The 21,241-nt window shown below is 34.8% G+C and overlaps 1 pseudogene; it reads left to right on the plus strand.

The window, feature by feature from the left end:
* LOC109344698 overlaps positions 1 to 21,241 on the plus strand; it is a 28,770-nt pseudogene that overhangs the window by 4,851 nt on the left and 2,678 nt on the right.

The raw sequence follows: 21,241 nt of genomic DNA on the forward strand, positions 1-21,241 counted from the left end.
ACTATAATTGAATCTTGAAAGATGTGTAAATTGTAAAATAGTAAAGTGTTATCAATAACTTTATTTGTTGAAAACACCTTTTAATATACAAAAGTGATGAACTACCTTACTAACTTTTATTTATTCTTATTTACATTCCGCATTTTTTATATTCTTTAATACCAACCTTCCTTAAGGAAGAAGTTTGGTTTGTTATTAAAATGAACCCGAAATGGAGTAAATAAATAAAATGTCACTAAATGTATTATTCTTTTATTCTTTATTTATTTATTTGTATCTAACAACTAACTATTCATCACTTTTATATATTAGAATACCATTAAACCGGTGTTGGAATTTATTCCACAAAACCGAGATGGTATTCAAAGGTACTTAATAATTATGTGATAGGTAATTACTTCGATACCATTATACCAGCGTTAGAATTTATTCTAACAAAGCCGAGATGGGGCAAAGAAGGAATGACTTATTCACATGATTATTAAGAAAGTAAGTTGTAACTGGAATATTCTTGAAACCATTATACCGGCGTTGGAATTTATTTCAACAAAGCCGAGATGGCGAACAAATAATAAAACCGAGTTCTCTTACTTACAAAAGGAACATAACGAAAATGAGAGTATTAATCTTCAACAAATTGACACTGCTGTAAGGACGATTTGTTGAGAGAAGAAAACTCCTAACTAAAATAAACACTGAATAATGCTTTCAAGAGAGTTGCAATTTTCAAAAACCCTAAACTTCTTATTCTTCTCCTCTTTTTCATGTTTCTTATTCTGCAATTGACATAAACACATGTAAGTTGCTAAATGAGATAAATTAACTAAGTTCTTGGATGTTGTATGCAATTTGCATCATGACTACACACTACGTGCCCTAAAATCATATACATTTCATTCACAAAATGACACTTAACCCCAACCTAGAGTCTTGCTTATCCTCAAGCAAAGTAACAAAGCTCAATTCAACTCAAAGGATTTGGTTTTTCAAGAATTTTAATCCAATCATGGTAATATCCAAAATCGTTCAATTACTTTTCATAGAGACTTGTTTCTTGACCAGTCACAATGATCCAAGTTCCAACTGATACATAATAAACATGTAGTTCCATTTAAATAAAATATCAAGAATAACTACTCAATTCCATCAAAGGAACTCTCTCATACTCACATGTTAAGTATTTCACTCGCTTCTTTGCTGGATCCAAACAATTTGACTTTGCATTGAGCAAGATATTAAGTACTTGTATGACATTCAAGATCGCACTAATTTCAGGGTATGACTTCTCTTTTGTTACATTTCTCTTGGTTTCATTTGTAAATATATATGTATTGTTAGTATAAATTTTGGTAAAGATTATATAAAATTAGTATATTATCCACCGTTCATTTGTATTATTTTTTTAAGAGTAAATAATAATTGAAAATAAATGATAGATAATTGATTGATAATGTATAAAATTCTTACATTGTTAGTCTATAAAAAAATCAAATTTTAATGCACTACTTTTGCTATTACAACATGAGGAAATAGTTTATCAAGACTAAGTGTTGGTCTAATGGTGTAAAGCTTTAATTACAAGATCCCAGATAAATAAAAAATGTCAAAAGTTCGATTGCTGAGATAACTTTTATTGAGAGGACAACCATGTATCTCAAAATGGATTAGTTCATTGTTGGGGAATACCATTGGTTATACAAAAAAATAGTTTAGCAACCGAAAGTATAAGAACGAAGTAGTTATATTATTAGTGTTACCATTATTTATATATTAATTATCATTAATGATGGAACAGTGATGGTATACAAAACATATTAAAATGTAATGAGATTCCTTAATGAGTAGAAAAGGAGAAAAATTATATGTCCCAAAAAGGTTCTATAGTCTACATTTGCTTCTATGTAATATTGTCATTAAAATATGCTTCATGGCAATTACAAATGCATTTGAAAAAAATTATACTATGCTCATTGCATGCTAACCCTGACTATAAAGGTGCTTGTCACATTGCTCTAGAACAAGAGGGACATTGCAGACCTGGAGAGGTGACTCATGTTACAAGTTTGAAATTTATAGGGTCCAAAACTATTGTGATCACTTGTGATATATGAAAATAGGTCTTGTTTGGTACTGATTCTCATACCACATCAGCTGGAGCATTTGGTCAGTTTACTACTGGTGTTGGTAACACTGATGTTGCTTTTATATTGGGTAATGGAAAGATCTTACTCAAGGCAAGTTAATACAATTCATCATATGTTTATCGAAATTTTGTGTACATTAGGGAGTGACACATTTGCCACATCTCTCAGGTTTATAGAATACACTTTGTCTTATAAACCTGAAAAGTGTCACATATAATTGTCGATATATGATAGATGATAGAATTAGGTAATGTAGCGGTATGTATTTTATGAATTTAGAGGAAATATGAGCTTAAAAGCTCTACAAGAGTGTGTAAGATAAACATAAAACAATTACGCAGAGCTTAGGAATCCTCTAGAGAGTATTCTCCTTTCTCTATCTTTACTACATATACCATAATAACAAACCCTTTTCCCATACACCAGAATGGGATTGATGTCACCTCATTCCACCTGTACCCCCCTCGACCCACTTTCTTTCTTCTAGTCTATATTTGCCACATTTTGGGCCTTGCTTTCACATGATTGATAATAGGCTCATTAGTATTTGGTGCTATATCATTGCCCCCTCCTGCAACAAGTCCTCAAGGCTTAGAGAAGGAAATTGACTTCTGATTACTACTTCATCCTCCCATGTGGTCTCCTCTTCAATTCTGTCTTTCCACTTAATCAACCATTGTCTTGCCTTCTGCCCTTGTTTCAGAATTTCCCGTGAAGCCAACACTATTTCTGGTTCATCTTCATCTTCTGATTTTATCCCCAAATCTGCCGGCAAAGAGACTTCCATTGTATAATCCCCTATTGCCTTCTTTAACTGTGAAATATGAAATACAGGGTGCACCCTTGTTGTATCAGGTAATTTCACTTTATAGGACACAACCCCAATTCGTGCTATTATAGGAAATGGTCCATAGTACCATGGAGCTAGCTTCTAATTTATCCTTCGAACCACAGTTTGCTGTCTATGAGGCTGTAACTTGATAAACACCCACTCTCCTACTTCAAACTCAAGGAAATTGTGCTTCTTATCCGCATATTTTTTCATTAGTTGTTGGGTCCTGTTAGGACTTAAGCACATGAGGAGAGCTCAACTCAAAAGACTAGTCAATTAGGTAGGAGAGCCTTATGGCTTAAGTACCACATTGATTTGATATTCTACACAATGTGGGACTTTTAACATTGTTGTCCCCTTTAAGGTTTGACGTTCATGACATCTTTCACTCTATCGACACTGACCCGATGGTAGCCATTTCTCTTTTGGCGGCTTCACTCACCTATCAGTATTCAGTAATGTATCTTAATCCAGTCTATAGATAGCCCTTTCCATGACACAACTCTCAATGAAAGATACCAATTGTTAGGACTTAAGCACATGGGGAGAGCCCAACCCAAAAGACTAGTCTATTAGGTGGGAGAGTCTCATGGCTTAAGTACCACATTGAGTTTGTTATTTTACTCAATGTGGCACTCCTATCAGGACCTCAATAAATGATACTTCACCTACCTTAAGGCTTCATCTCTATCCACCAAATCTACTATCACTGTTTCTACTCTTGTCTCTCCTAGAGTAAAGTGTAACAATGGAGGATGAGTCCTCCCATAAACCACTTTGAAAAGTGTTTTTCCTGTTGACCGTGATATGTCATATTATACCACAAGTTGGCCCAAGACACCCAATAAGACTAGGTCTTGGGCTGTTCTGACACAAAACACCACAAATATCCCTCCAAACATCAGTTAACTACCTCTGTTTGGCCATCAGTCTCTGGATGATATGAGAAACTTATCTTCAGTGTTGTCCCCTGTAAACAGAACAATTCTGTCCAAAATAAACTCATAAACAGAGGATCCCTATCACCTACAATTGATTGTAGGATACCATGAAGTCTCACAATCTCTTTAGCATATACTTCAACCACCTTCCTATCTGTATACAGGTGCTTAAGTGGTACAAACCGACTATATTTGGACAACATATCCACCACCATAAAGATTGCCTCAAACCCTTTTGACTTTAGCAGTCCCGTAATAAAATCCATGGAGATGTCTTCCCAAATTTGATCTGGGATTGGTAGCGGTTGTAGTAGCCCGACTGGAGAAGTTGCCGAAAGGACTAACCTGCCTTGGTACATTAATACCCCATGTTGTACACTAAAATCGGTCCTTGAGTTTGCATCTTTTTTTAAGTCCTCCATAATTTGTTTCAAGAGTGGGTCTGTTTCCATTTCTAGCTGCAATTGCTTTTCATGCATCTAAATTGGAAAAGAAGTGATCTCCCTTAACTCTCATTCCTCAAACATTCTAGACAAGGAGTCGACAGCCTTGTTTTCTGGTCCCGGTTTATAAATTACCTCAAAGTGGTAACCCAACAACTTCGTTATCCAATTACGTTGATTAGCATTGGTTATTCATTGTTGAAGAAGATGCCCCAAGCTCTTTTCATCAGAATACACCTTGAAACTCCTCCCTAGTAAATATGGTCTCCAATGTTGCACCACTAACACGAGAGCCATTAACTCATTCTCATATGTCGATTTGCATAAATTGTTCGGTGATAGGGCCTTACTAAAGTAAGCAATGGGCTGTCGATTCTGCATTAAAACTACCCATATTTCCTTCCCAAAAGTATCACATTCAATCTTAAATGGTTCGTTGAAATTCGGTAAGACCAACACAGGAGCCTGAGTCATCACTCTCTTCAATTCTTCAAAAGCCGCTAAGGCTTCCGAGTTCCAATGAAACCCTTATTTCCTCGTTAATTTTGTTAGTGGCTTGGCAATTTTTCCATAACCTGCAATGAACTTCCTATAATATCTCGTCAATCCTAGGAATCCCCTTACTCCCTTCACATTGTGCGATGTTGGTCATTCAACCACACTTCTGATTTTTTCAGGATCCACTGCCACTCCTTGTTATGAAATTAAATGGCCAAGTTACTCCACTTGTCGGCTTCCAAACATACACTTCTTTTGGTTAGCCACAAATTGTTGATCCTTTAATACTCCCAAAACTTCTATCAAATGCTCCAAATGTTCCTTCCACCCTCTGCTATATACCAATATATCGTCGAAGAAAATTAGAAAAAACATTCTCAGATAAGGTTTAAATATGTGATTCATGGTGGATTGAAATGTTGTTGGAGCATTGGTTAATCCAAACGGCATAACAAAGTACTCATAATGACCCTCATGCGTTCGAAAGGTTGTTTTATGCACATCTTTTTCCTTCATACGTATTTGATGGTATCCCGACTTCAAATCCAACTTAGAGAAATAAGTCGCGCCATGTAACTCATCTAGTAATTATTCCACCACCGGAATGGGATACTTACTAGGAATAGTTACCTTGTTTAACTGCCTATAATCCACACACATCCTCCATGAGTTGTCCTTCTTCCTGGTCAATATGAAAGGACTAGAGTAAGCACTAGAGCTATGGCAGGTCATTCCTTGTTGCAACATTTAGTTCACCTGTTTTTTGATTTCCTCTTTATGGTGATAAGGATATTGATAAGGTCTCACGGTAACTGGCCCCGCCTCCTTTTGAAGCTCAATGGAGTGAACAACACCCCTTGACAGGGGTAGCCCTTGAGGTTGTCTGAAAACTGCTAAAAATTCGGTCAAAACTTGCTAAATTTCCCTCTATTGTTCCACTAAAAACCCTACCTTATCCTTTGGTGAACTTGTCTCAACATTTTCCTGCATCAAGCTTTGTAGTGATGCTATCGGTTTCTCCTGATGCTTGTAATGTTTTGGCTTTTGTCCTTGTAACACAACTCTTTTTCCCTTTCAACAGAAATTAATTGTCATTTCCTCCCAATCAAACGTGACTTTTCCGAATCTCTGCAACCAAGCTACTCCCAAAATCATGTCTATGTTTCCCAATTCCAGCACATACGATTCTGCTGATGTATGAAAGTCTCCCAATTTAATTTCCACCTTCTTGCATTTACACCCGTAGCCACCTTATGTCCATCCCCCAGCCTTACCCTCATAGGTTTCCTTTGCTCCACTGCTATTTCCAACGTTGTTACCACTTGGGGAGATATAAAGTTGTGGCTAGCACTACTATCAATCAACACCAATATGGACACTCCATTAATTTTTCCTTCCCCTCGAAGTATTGCCAAAGGAAACCTACTACGCCATTTTGTATCCATCACACTAAAAAAAACCATAGCACCATAGTTTAGATTTGATTCTTCCTCCCCTTCCTCTCTAACATCAATGGAAATAATCTCACCTACTTCATTCACTTCCTCATCATCTCCCAATACTACTAATCATAACTACTTCTTCTCACACTGATGAAGAGGATGATACTTTTCTCCACACTAGCACACAACTCTTGAGCCTTTCGATTCATTAATTCGGCATAGGGGAGGTGTTTGGTACCACGGTTTAGATCATTGGAGAATGATCTTCTTCCTTCATAGTTGGTTGTGCGATTGCCATGTTGAATGGAGTTATAGGTTTCATTTTGGGAATTGGGTAAGCCTTTGAGTTGAGTACCCTTTATGGGCCTAGGCCCATATCCAATTTTACCCGGATTGGAGGTTTGAACTGCTCCGGATCCTACCTTGTCCTCATAACCCGAATTCCAACTCCTATTTCCTTTCCATCCTCGGATACGACCCATCCAATAGCTACATGATAATGATGTACCACCCAGCTCTACCTCTACATCATGAGCCACATGCATGGTCTTAACACGATTCACCGGATTGAATGTTCAAACTCTTAGGCGAATCTCAGGACGCAGACCGTCGAGGAAATAGCCCAAGTATTGTTCCTCTAGTAACCTATTTACTTGAGATGAGATGAACTCAAACTCCAATACATATTCCTCCAAGCTTCATGTTTGGTTGAGGTCTTTGAGTTCTTCGAATGGGTTATCATACTAACGAGCGCTGTAATGATTGACCAAAGCTCTCTTCATCCTTGTCCAGGTCAGATCGTTTTTGGTTGCTCATAAGAGGTTAAACTAGTGGATAGTAGCCCCTTCCATGCTCAACTTGGCCAATCTCACCTTCACCTCCTCCAGTGTCCCTTGGACTTCAAAGTAAGTATTCACTCTTGTGATCCATCCCACTGGATCTTTGCCCTCGAAGGGTGGCAACTCTACCCTTTTAACGGCCATCTAGTACTCTGTCACGGTTTCCTCTATCTGGAACGTGTTGGTACTTTCCTCTGGTTGATTATGTAATCTAACAAATTCTTCGATGATGGATTGACGAAATCTTGCCAAGGATTGTTGCACAGTAATATACATTGTTCCATTCGTTCTTCAAACATAGTCATTCTATCAGACATCTTTAGTGTAATGGATAACACCACCCGTCACTCCCTTTGATTCCGAATCCAGCAGGTCGGACTAATGATAGAATCAAGTAATGTAATAGTATGTATTTTATGAATTTAGAGGAAATATGAGCTTAAGAGCTCTACAAGAGTGTTTAAGAAAAACATAAACCAATTACCCAGAGTCTATGACTCCTCTAGAGAGTATTCCCCCTTCTCTAGCCTTACTACATATTCCATAATAACATACCCCATTTCTCCATACACCCGAATTCTCTACATCCACGGGATTGAAATGAGAACAATCTTATGAAAGTTTATAAAGTGCAATGTTCTCAAATATTTTCCCTTACTTTGGTGTTCTATAATATAATATATATATATATATATATATATATATATAAAAGTGATAGATATTATAGTAAGGGAAAATATTTGAGAACATTGCACTTTATAAACTTTCATAAGATTGTTCTCATTCATTCCAAAAAAGGTATGATTCGTTAATGAATAATATAAATAGGAAATTTAATTAGTGTCCATACACCTTTATTGTGAAATATAATATCTCAGGTCATCATATGATATATCTGTAAGTTTAACATGAAAATCATGTGTAAATGGATCTTAAGAAATCATAGTTTTCACATCATAAGAATAGTTATAGATTACTAACCTTTACCCATGGCGATACGATCCTACATTTAGTTGTTGTATGTTGTTCTTTATCAAAAGAGAAACTGTTCTATCTCTTTCCCTTTCTTTATATGTTTTTCCTTATTGATGGCTAATAGAGCAACGTTTCTGGGCAAAGATTGAGACTATGTTTAAAGTCTTTTTCTGATAAGTATAGTGCTTCCATCAAGCATTATATAAAGACTCTTTTCCAAGAGTCTTACCATTTCATTCACAACTCTCCAATTCAAGAGTTATACATATTCAAAACAAAATAGTATATCATTTCATGTCACAAGAGCATTCTTACATTCTCCCACTTGTCTCAAGTGACAACACATTTCATGATATGATATATATCTAACATAATGCGTATAATAAGAATATGTTTTCCAAATTCATTACATTACAAGTCATGATTAAAAACAAGAACTTGGCGGTTGTACATCACTTATTCGATATAGTCCCTTCCATGTACTACTATATTAGCCTTAATCCTAACATGATACATTAAAGGGAACCATATAATAATGTCATTTAAAAAGAAAATTTTATTTTCAACATTACCATTCTCACATGTGTACATAAGTGTGAAAATAAAATATTAATCAGAAACTTAAATAATAACGAGTTCAAAGTGTCAAAATATTAAGATTTTATTAATAATATAATGTTCAATATTCATTCGCAAACATAATACCCATATTTGTTACATGACCGGTAAATATTTCGAGTGGTAACCCTTTTGTCAAAGGGTCTGCAATCATAAGGTTAGTGCTAATATGCTCAATTGACATTCTAAGTTTCTGAACTTCTTCTTTAACGGCAAAATATTTCACCTCCATATGTTTAGCACTATTGGAATACTTGTCATTTTTAGAAAAGAAGACTGCTGCAGAATTATCACAATAAATTTTCAGCGGTTTGGCAATACTGTCGACAACCCCAAGTCTTGAAATAAAGTTTCGTAGCCATTTAGCATGAACTATGGCCTCAAAGCATGCCACAAATTCAGCTTTCATAGTGGATGCAGCAATAACAGTCTGCTTCGCACTCTTCCATGAGATAGCTCCTCCAACTAATAAATACACATAACCGAAAGTAGACTTTCTTGAGTCTATGCATCCGGCAAAGTCTGAATCTGAATATCCAACCACCTCAAGGTGATTTGATCTCCTATAAGTACGCATGTGATTAAGTATCTCAGAACTTTCTTTGCAGCTTTCCAGTGTTCTATACCAGGATTACTCTGGTATCTTCCTAACATTCCAACTGCAAAACTAATATCTGGTCGTATACAAGTCTAAGCATACATTAAACTCCCAACTATAGATGGCTAAGGAATTTCTTTCATTTTCTTTCGTTCCAAATCATTCTTTGGACATTGTATCATACTAAACTTGTCTCCTTTCTGAATTGGAATGGGAGATGCTGAACATTTATCCATTCTGAATCTCTCTAAAATTTTGTTAATATATGCTTTCTGAGACAAACCTAAAAGTCCTTGTGATCTATCACGAAATATTTCTATTCCAATCACATAGCTTGCCTCACCCATATCTTTCATTTCAAAATTTTTAGAGAGAAACATCTTAGTCTCATTTAAAAGACCAAGATCATTAGTTGCAAGCAAGATGTCATCAACATATAGAACCAAAAAGATAAACTTACTCCCACTAACCTTTAGGTATATACATCGATTAACAATGTTTTTCTTAAACCCAAAGGATACAATAGTATCATTAAACTTAAGATACCAGTGTCACAAAGCTTGTTTAAGTCCATGTATTGATTTCTTAAGTTTACACACCATGTGTTCTTTTCCCTTCTCTATGAATCCCATTGGTTGGTCCATATAAACCTTTTTTGTTAAATCCCCATTTAGAAAGGCAATTTTTACATCCATTTGGTGTAACTCCAAATCATAATAAGCCACCAATGTCATGATAATCCTAAGTGGGTCTTTCTTAGAGACTGGTGAAAACGTCTCTTTATAATCAATGCCATCTTTCTGAGCCTAGCCTTTTGCTACAAGTCTGGCCTTATAACGTTCTAAGTTACCATAAGAATCACGTTTGGTTTTGAGAACCCACTTACAATCAACTATTTTGGAATCTTCTGGTAACTCAACAAGGTCCTAAACCTCATTATGTTTCATAGATTTTAACTCATCTTTCATGGCATTTATCGGCATTATCACAGACCTTTTCTGTTAAATCCCCATTTAGAAAGGCGGTTTTCACATCCATTTGGTGTAACTCCAAATCATAATGAGCCACCAATGCCATGATAATCCTAAGTGAGTCTTTCTTAGAGACTGGTGAAAACGTCTCTTTATAATCAATGTCATCTTTCTGAGTATAGCCTTTTGCTACAAGTCTGGCCTTATAACGTTCTAAGTTACCATAAGAATCACGTTTGGTTTTGAAAACCCACTTACAACCAACTGTTTCGGAATCTTCTGGTAACTCAACAAGGTCCTAAACCTCATTATGTTTCATAGATTTTAACTCATCTTTCATGGCATTCAACCATTTATCGGCATTATCACTAACCTTTTTTGTTAAATCCCCATTTAGAAAGGCGATTTTCACATCCATTTGGTGTAACTCCAAATCATAATGAGCCACCAATGTCATGATAATCCTAAGTAAGTCTTTCTTAGAGACTGGTGAAAATGTCTCTTTATAATCAATGTCATCTTTCTGAGTATAGCCTTTTGCTACAAGTCTGGCCTTATAACGTTCACAGTTACCATAAGAATCACGTTTAGTTTTGAAAACCCACTTACAATCAACTGTTTTGGAATCTTATGGTAACTCAACAAGGTCCTAAACCTCATTATGTTTCATAGATTTTAACTCATCTTTCATGGCATTGAACCATTTATCGGCATTATCACTATCCATGGCTTGTGAAAACGTAACTGAGTCATTCTCAATTCCTATGTCACATTCTGACTCATGTAGGTAAACCACATAATCATCAAAAATAGCATATCGTCTTTCTCTTTGAGATCTTCTTAATGATATCTCTTGTGATTCTTCTACTATAGGTTCATCAACTTCATTTTCAATAATGGGATTATTTTATTGTTCTCCATCATTACTAATCGATTCAATAACTTGAGGAACAACATTATTAGGGACACAAGTAAATGGAACTTGTACCCTCACTTCTTGAATTTCCACTTTACGTGGTGTTTCACTCCTACTAATCTCATCATTCTCAATGAACCTAGAATTCTCAGTCCAACAATTCTTGTAGTATGATTTGGACAATAAAATCTATACCCTTTTGATTTTTTTGTATAACCAATGAAATAACCACTGATTGTTGCATTTAGTTTCTTTTCTTGTTGATTATAAATTCCACAATGAAATAGGTAAAGATGAATTACTCAACATACTCCTAACCATATTCAACAATGTTCTTTTACACCTTTCTGATACACCTTTTTTTTGTAGTGTACTTGGCATTGTGTATTGTGCACATATGCCACGACTTTTAAGGAATTTAGCAAATAGACCTCGATATTGTCCATTTTCATCATATCTTCCATAATACTCACCACCTCGATCAGACCTGATAATTTTCACATTTTATCTAATTATCTTTCAACTTCAGTAATGTAAATCTCTAAGGCTTTTAGGGCTTGAGATTTATCATACAATAAATAGATATGTCCATAACATAAATAATCATCAATGAAGATAATAAAATATTTTTCTTTATAGAAAGAATTAATAGCAAAAGGTCCATAAGTATCTGTGTGTATAATTTCAAGAAGCTTAGTGCTTCTTGTGGCTCATTTCTTTGTGTGTTTTGTTTGTTTACCTTTAATACATTCCACATAAATATTCAGATCGGTAAAATCTAAATCCGGAAGGGTTTCATTCTTTACTAATCCTTTCATTCTTTCTTTGGAAATATGTCCCAAACGTTTATGCCAAAAGTAAGCAGAACATTCATCAATTAAGCCACGCTTAATTCCAACGTTATGATGTAGAGAAAAGATTATCAAGATTTAACTTGTACAATCCATTACATAATATACTGTTACCAATTAAATGAGTATATTTATACAAACTGAAACATTCATTACCAAATTTAAAAGAGTATCCAACAACATCAAGTTTAGATAAAGAAACCAGATTCCTAAATATATTAGGTACATAAAGGGTTTCAAATAAATCAAAACGATGTTCAGTGTCAAGGATTAAACGATAAGTCCCGACGGCTTCCACTAGAACCTTCACTCTATTTCTCATAAAGACAATTTTTTCATTTGGTCTTGTAGTTCGGGTCATAATGAATCCATGTATAGTATTAGAAACATGAGCAGTACATCCAGAGTCAATCACCAAGTATTATAAGAAACTTCTACTAAGTTTGATTCAAAACATACATAAGCACTAGGCTTACCTTTCTTTTCAAACCAATCTTTGCGTTTTGGACAATCCTTTTAGAAATGTCCAATCTTTCTATAGAAACAACATCTGTTATCATGATGTTCCTTCTTGTGGATTTGAGAAGAGGATTCATTAATCTTTAAGAGTTCATTCCCTTTCTTGTCATGTTTCTTACTGACTTTCTTTATAGCTCCTTGATGATTAACATAATTTATGGAATGATTTCCTTGACTCCTCATTCTGGTTTCCTATTGAACTAACATACTATGCAATTCATGCACTTTCCATTTATCTTTCATGGTGTTATAGTTCATTTGGAAAGGACCATATTCGGAGGTAATGAATTTAGTATAAATTGTACAATGAAGTTTTCATCTACATCCATTCCCAATGCCTTAAGTCTTGTTGCAATGTTTGTCATTTCAATGACATGTTCATGCATAGTACGAGAACCATCAAATTTCATGGTGGTCAATGTACTCATTAGTGTCCCAACAAGAGACTTGTCAGCAGTTTGGGAGCGCTCTTCCACAAACTTTAGCATTTCTTTAGCACTTTCAGTTTTAGGAAGAGCTGGCTTAATGTGGCCAGCAATACTCATTCGCATATACATTAGACTCAATTTGTTTGATTTTTCCCAATTTCTATAATGAACTTTATGTTCTTCAGTGATTATATTAGTAATAGCACTTGGCTTATCTTCTCTAAGTGATAAATCCAAATCCATTACCCCAAGGTAAAATTGGATTTGTTCACTCCATTCAGAGAAGTTAAGTCCATTGAAAGTTGGAACAGATGAGAATTGCGAATGCAAAGCAATAGGTACCGCAATCAATGAAATCAAACAAAAAACGTTAAGGCTTTGAGTTACATGCAAAATTAATTCAGATTACTTCATAAGCGTATATTAATGTCTACCTTTGGGTAATCCATCAATATATCATACTAGACATAATGATACTAAAAGAAATTCACATAATTTGACAATAATGTATGCATATATTAGAAACATTTACTATCTTTGGATATATAAATATAACTTAATGATACATTTACACTACCAATATTCATGTTCATTGATTATAAGAACAAATAATCAACATTTGGGCAATTCTTATGTGTCTTACAATAATGAACTTCAATTTACTCGTAAACAAATAATTCATAGTATCAAATTGATGAGTAAATAAATATGATCATACAATTTGAAATTAAATAAACATAAAGATTTGAGTACTTTGGTGATTAACAAATCTATCATATAATAATTCCAAATAAATGAAATATGATCATACAATTTGGAATTAAATAACATAAAAATTTGACCACTTTGGTGATTAACAAATCTACTATACAATAATTCCAAACATCTAACAAGTCATAATATTATACATATATATGACTTCCTAAAATTAAATATAAATTACAAAGTTACATACATATTCATGAAACAATTGCATTAAAATTTCAAATAAAACTGTAACTTAATTATATATATATAATCTATTAATTTATGATATATATATATATATAATCTATTAATGTTATATATGTAGATAATATATATAATACATATCTATTAATGTATATATTACATGTATGTTAACGTAATAATATATATAAAAAAATAAGATATATACTATTATACTTGTTACTGTTTCTCGCTAATTAATATATATACTTATATTATATTATATTATATATATATATATATATATATATGTCAACGTAGTAATATAGATAATTAAAAGAAGCAAGAGAAATAATATATATTGCTTTAGCCTGTTCGATATATATATATATATATTAGGTATTGTTCCCACATTAAATTTAATAATAGCAAACATACACATCTTTATTGTTTGTGTTAAATATATTGTCACAATATTCATTCATATATATATATATATATGATATCATTATGTTATATAAAAGTTATGCATAACGTGTTCAAAAACAGAGTACCAAATGCACAATACATAAAAGTTTAGTCACTTTTATTATGAACAGTGCAATGAAAAATGCAAAATATATGCATAGTAATGGTGATTTGAACAATGTCATGAACAGAACAATAATATGTTCTTTTTTCTATACTTTGTTTGTTACTCTAATGCAGTGGAAAAAATTATATATGAATTCTCTAAACATATTTCAAAACATTATTTAGGATCAAAATCATTTTTAATGGAAAACTATAAATTCTTAAACACAGTCATTTGATACCACATGTGAACTTGTCATGGAAACCAGGTGTAAATGGATCTTAAGAAATCATAGTTTTCACATTATAACAATAGTTATAGATTACTAACATTTACCCATGACGATAAGATCCTCCATTTAGTTGTTGTGTGTTGTTCTTTGTCAATAGATAAACTTTTCTATCTCTTTCCCTTCTTTATATGCTCTTCCTTATTAATGGCTAATAGAGCAACCTTTCTGGGCAGAAATTGAGACTATGTTTAAAGTCTTTGTCTGACAAGTATAGTGTTTCCATCAATGACTATATATAGAATCTTTTCTAAGAGTCTTACCATTTCATTCACAACTCTCCAATTCAAGAGTTGTACTTATTCAAAACAAAATAGTATATCCTTTTATGTCAGAAGAGACATTCTTACAATATGTCAATGTACCATTCCAATTTCAGTTGGGGAATCTTTTTTGAACTATGGGATTGCTATTTTATTAGTCATTACTGTTAGAACAAGAAAGAAAGATGCAAGAGAGAATGCAGTAAGATTGATAGAGAAAGATGAAGAGGGAATGAGGAGTTTCAATAAATTACTTCTTGTATTGCTAATGAATGAAAAATCAGTTACGTCTATAAGTAGAAAGTCTATTTATAGTAAGCCATTACCCACCTAACTAACAACTAACAAAACAGAAATTTGAATTACTCTTCTAACACCCCCCTATAATTCGAAATTCTGCAAAAAATAGCAACTACAAACAATACTCATTCTTTCAAACAATATACTTCAATCTTCTTCCTCAATTCGTTGACCCTATTCTTCTTCAATGGCTATGTCATAATGTCTGCCAACTTATTTTTAGTGTTGCAATGAATCAATTTAATCCTTCCTTCTGCCACTTGATGCCTTAGAAAGTGATATTTGGTTTCAATATGTTTGATCTTGCCGTGAGACACAGGATTCCTTGCCAAATCAATTGCAGACTTGCTATCAACAAACAGTTCCATTGCATCCTTACTTTATATGCCTAGTTCTTGTAGCAGAGAGCAAATCCAGAGGGCTTGGCAAGCAGTGTGACAAGCTGCTATATACTTAGCTTCACAAGTTGAAAGAGCCACTACCTTTTGCTTTTGAGAACACCAAGAAATAGGTGCACCAGCAAACATGAAGACATATCCCATAGTACTCTTTCTATCTAGTATATCACCACACCAATCTGAATCAGAATAGCCCATGAGATGTGAACTGATCTTCTCATCTTGATGAGGGAAAACTATGCCAAAATCAAGAGTTCCCTTTATATACCTTAGGCTCCTTTTTGCTGCTAACATGTGAGAGTGTCTTGGATCACTCATAAACCTGCTTACAACTCCTACACTGAAGGAGATCTCTGGTCTAGAGTGACAGAGATATCTCAAACTTCCCACAAGTTTCCTGAACAGAGTTGCATCAACAGTGACTTCATCTTCACATCTATCCAGCTTCAAATTCACTTCTGCTGGTGTTTCTGATGTATTGCAATTCAGCAAGTTAAACTTGGTTAGAATCTCAAACAGATACTTCCTCTGATGCATAGCTAATCCTCTGTTAGTATACTGAAACTCAAGACCAAGGAAGAATGATAGTAAGCCTAAATCAGTCATCTCAAATTCCCCTTTTAGGCCGCACTTTAAGATTTCTATCCCTTTTGAACAAATGCCTCTTATTAGAAGGTCATCTACATACAGACATATGAACAAGACTTCCCTTTCTTGATCTAGAGTCTTGACATACATGTCATACTCTACTGAACATTTCTGGAATCCTGAGTCAGAGAGGAACTTGTCAATCCTCTTGTTCCAAGCTCTAGGTGCTTGTTTCAAGCCATAAAGTGCCTTCTTCAGCCTTAACACTTTACCCTCATTGCCTTTGCTGATGAATCCAGGGGGTTGGTTCACATATACCACTTCTTCTAATGGACCATTAAGGAATGCTGACTTCACATCTAGTTGCCACAATTTCCACTTCTTCCAGCTAGCTAGTGCCACAATGAGTCTCACTGTTTCCAATCTAGCAACTGGTGCAAACACTTCAGAGTAGTCAATTCCTTCCTTTTGCATGAAGCCCTTTGCAACTAATCTTGCTTTGTGCTTTGCTATCGTGCCATCTGGTTTTAACTTCACTTTGTAGACCTATTTGACTGCTATTGGTACCTTCGTATTAGGCAAGGTTACCAATTCCCATGTGTCATTCTTTTCTATAGACTTGATCTCTTCCAACATTGTTTCTCTCCAAGTGTTATCTGACACAGCTTCTTCAAACTTCACTAGTTCAACATCAGCAAGTAAGGCTAAGTGTTGCACAAGGTCTCCTTCTGAGTTAATTGCATCATCTGAGTAGAGTTGAAAATCTCTCAATCTGTTAGGAAACGTTTTGTGTCTTTGTGGTCTCTCATTAGCTATTTGAGGTGTTTCTGGTTCTGTGCCTATCACTTCTTCTTCTCTTGTCAAATCTTCAATTTCCCAATCTAGTTGCAGACTAGTTATTCTGTCTTGAGACCAATTCCAGGATTCACTCTCCTCAATATGTACATCTCTACTGAATATGACTTGGTTGTTTGCAGGATTATACAACTTGTATGATCCAGTGGAGTTGTAGCCAACTAGGACCATTGGTTCACTCTTATCATCAAGTTTCTTTCTCCTTTGATCTGGAATGTGAGTGTAGCAGAGTGAGCCAAACACTCTTAGTTGTTTTATTGAGGGCTTTGTTCCAGACCAAGCTTCTTCAGGTACCATTGAGTCTAACTTCTTGGTTGGACATCTGTTGAGAACAAACACAGTTGTTGTGGCAGCCTCACCCCAAAAACTATGTGGCAAGTTCTTTGTTTTCAACATACTTCTAACCATGTTGAGGATTATTCTGTTTCTCCTCTCAGCAATGCCATTGTGTTGAGGTGTGTAGGGGGCAGTTACCTCATGCACAATGCCTTGGTCCTTACAGAAATCTGAGAAAGCTCTTGATGTGTACTCACCACCTCCATCTGTTCTGATTATCTTGATGTTCTTGCCTGAATGTTTTTCTGCTAGCTTCTTGAACTCTTTGAGTATAGGCAGGACCTCACTTTTGAGCTTGATGAGGTAAATCCATACTTTTCTACTCAATTCATCTATGAAGGTAGCAAAATATTTGTTGCCTCCTAGTGTTGGTGTATCAAAAGCTCCACACACATTTGAATAAATGACTTGTAGTAGATCCTTGGCTCTAGGGACAGTGCAATTGCTAAATGAGTTCCTTGGTTGCTTGATGATGAGACAACTTTCACACACTTTCTTTGGGATCTGTATTGCAGGTAGGCCTAGTACCATGTTTTTGGCACTAAGTAATCTCAAGTCTCTAAAGTTTAGATGGCCAAATCTTAGATGCCATAGCCAGGGATCTTCACCAGCCATGGCAAATAGACATTGAGACTCTACACTAGCCAGGCTTATTTGAAAGGTTCTGTTGGTAGCCATAGTTGCTCTCATGACTAACTTCCTTTTCTGATCATAGATCTCTAGTGCACCATTGAGCAACTCCATTGAGAATCCTTTCTCCAGTAGTTATCCCATACTTATAAGGTTGCTTTTCATGTTTGGCAGATAAAGCACATCAATGATTAGTGTTTGTTTTCCATCCTTCTTGTTGATCAAGACATCCCCTATGCCCTCAGCTTGGATTACCCTGTTATCAGCAAATCTAACAGTACTTTTCTTTTTCTGATCATAGTTGACTAGCCAATCTCTATGTCCTCTCATGTGTGATGAACAACCAGAATCTATGTACCAAATATCATGGTTCTTGCTAACCTGACTTGTGACCATCATGAGCAGGAGGGGTTGATCATCATTTTCTGTCTCATTCTCTTCCTTGGCCATATGTGCTTCACTGAGTTGTTTGCATTTGTTGTCATCTTGTGTAGATGATGTCCTGCATTCAGTTGAGAAATGGCCAATCTTGCCACAATTGAAACACCTTATCTTCTTTCTATCAAGTGTTTTCCTTCCTCCTTTCCATTGGTTCAGGCCACCTTTCCTTGCTAAGTGTTCTGGTTTATCAAATTCAAGTCTTTCTTGCTCTCTATTTTGAAAGCTTTTGTGACTTGTACTTCTAGAATTCCCTCTGCACTTTCCTCTGAAACCATTCCTACCTCCATAGCTTCTTCTGCCTGATACTTGAGCTTGCAGAGCTTGACCAACTGATCTTTCATTTGATCTTTCAATAATTCTCTGCTCATGTGCCTCAAGTGACCCCTAAAGATCTTCTATCTTCAATACCTCTAAGTTTTTGGATTCCTCTATTGCCACTACAATGTGGTCAAAGTTAGGGGTAAGTGTGCACAGGATCTTTTCAACCACTGATTGATCAGTGAGTTTTTCTCCACAGGCCTTCATGGCATTTATGTGTGAGACAATTTTGTTGAAGAATTGTCCCACCTTCTCATTTCCTTCCATCTGCATCAATTCGTATTGTCTCCTTAGAGTTTGCAGCCTCACTTTCTTTAGTTGCTCAGCTCCCTGGTTACAAGCTTCAAGAATCATCCAAGCTTCCTTTGAGTTAGATGCACTAGAGATCTTTTCGAAGTGAGCTTCGTCCACACATTGGTGCAACAAAAACATGGCCTTGCAATCCTTCCTTTTGTTCTCCTTGTGTGTTCTTCTTTGTTCATCCGATGCTCCTTCATCAAGAGTAGGATATCCTTGTTCTACAATCTCATCCACCTCTTGGTACCCCATGATTGCCTTCATTTGTACCTTCCACCTATTCCAGTTCTTGCCATCAAGGATTGGGAGGTTTGCTGGAAAATTTGTTCCACTCGATCCCATTGTTCTTGATTTGGTTTTCTGAGTTTGATGAGGGTGCTTGTGTTGATCTTGAACTCAAGCTCTTGATACCAATTTGTTAGAACAAGAAAGAAAGATGCAAGAAAGAATGCAGTAAGATTGATAGAGAAAGATGAAGAGGGAATGAGGAGTTTCAATGAATTACTTCTTGTATTGCTAATGAATGAAAAATCAGTTATATCTATAAGTAGAAAGTCTATTTATAGTAAGCCATTACCCACCTAACTAACAACTACCAAAACAGAAATTTGAATTACTTTTCTAACAATTACTACTTTTCTTTTAAGATAAACAAACACTATTATCATTTTGGTTCTGCGTTTTAGTATTTGTTCTCGTCAATCACTGTCAAATTTCCTTAATATTTATACTATAGGTGCCTCCAACACTGAAATTTGTACTGGATGGTGAAATGCCCAATTATTTGCTTGCAAGGGATTCAATTCTGAATGTAAGTGATTGGTTCCTCTAGCTTGTTTTTTCCATTTGAATGAAATGTGATTACTAATTAACCTAAACTTTAAATGATATGTTGTAAGCAGGAATTTGTTATTTTTTATTCATTAGATAATAAAAAATTAATAAGCCTGTTAGAAATATTTCATCATTCTATTTAGAAACTGTGATGCTCATTATGTGATTTAAGTATGATTTTTTTATTTTCTATATTAGTTTTAATTTTTTATGTTGGATAAATAATGTATTTTGTTGATGAATGAAAGTAAGTTTTCTACAAAACACATTTTTTCTTTGTAATTTTGTTTGCTACATAAGATAATTATGACATTATTTTCTTGAGGTATTGTAGAAACATTAATTGTCATTTTGTCATTTTGTCATTTAGATCATTGGTGAAATATCTGTCTGGTGCAACATATAAAGTCATGGAGTTTGTTGGGACCACTATTGAAAGTTTAAGTGTATGTGGACTCTCTAACTCTTTTGTTTTCTTTACCTATGCTAATGTTATCACAAGCATAATATTTTTTAACTGTTGTGTTTTAGATGGAAGAAAGGATGACAATGTTTTTTTTTGTCTCCCACATCTATACTATTACTAGAGGCAATCCTGTCCGAGCTGGGAACATCCACATGTATGTGGGGCCAACTCTTCAAGAGGGTATTTTTTCCATTCACAAGACTTGAACCCGAGACCTTACTTAAAGGGAATTAAACATGTACCACTTGAACCAACATTTGTTAGTAGAAACTAGAAAGGATGACAATGTGCAATATGGTTATAGAAGCTGGAGGCAAAAAATGGTCTTGTTGCTGTTGATAGGACCACATACAAATACCTTGAGGTTGTAGGACTTAACCAGAACTCAGTACCCTTTATGTTTTTATCTCTTTTATCAATGAACATTATGGTATCATTCGATCTATGTAGTCAACTCAACCTAGTGGAATAGAAGCTTGGTTATTGTATCAGTGCTTATTACTATATAAAAGATGCTAATTTGTCCATCCCCATGTTCTAATAATGTAAATTGTAATGATTAAAACTGAATTTTATCTATGATACTTATATACGAAAGTGCAAAGTGTCAAGGATATGTTTTGATGAAGACAAGGTTCTAATAAAGCTTGAAGATGGCTCAACAATCAACCGGCCTTATTTTCATTTGGTCATATCTAGACTAGGGTGTA

Source organism: Lupinus angustifolius, chromosome LG04, assembly GCF_001865875.1.
Source record: "Lupinus angustifolius cultivar Tanjil chromosome LG04, LupAngTanjil_v1.0, whole genome shotgun sequence".
Lineage (NCBI taxonomy): Eukaryota > Viridiplantae > Streptophyta > Magnoliopsida > Fabales > Fabaceae > Lupinus > Lupinus angustifolius.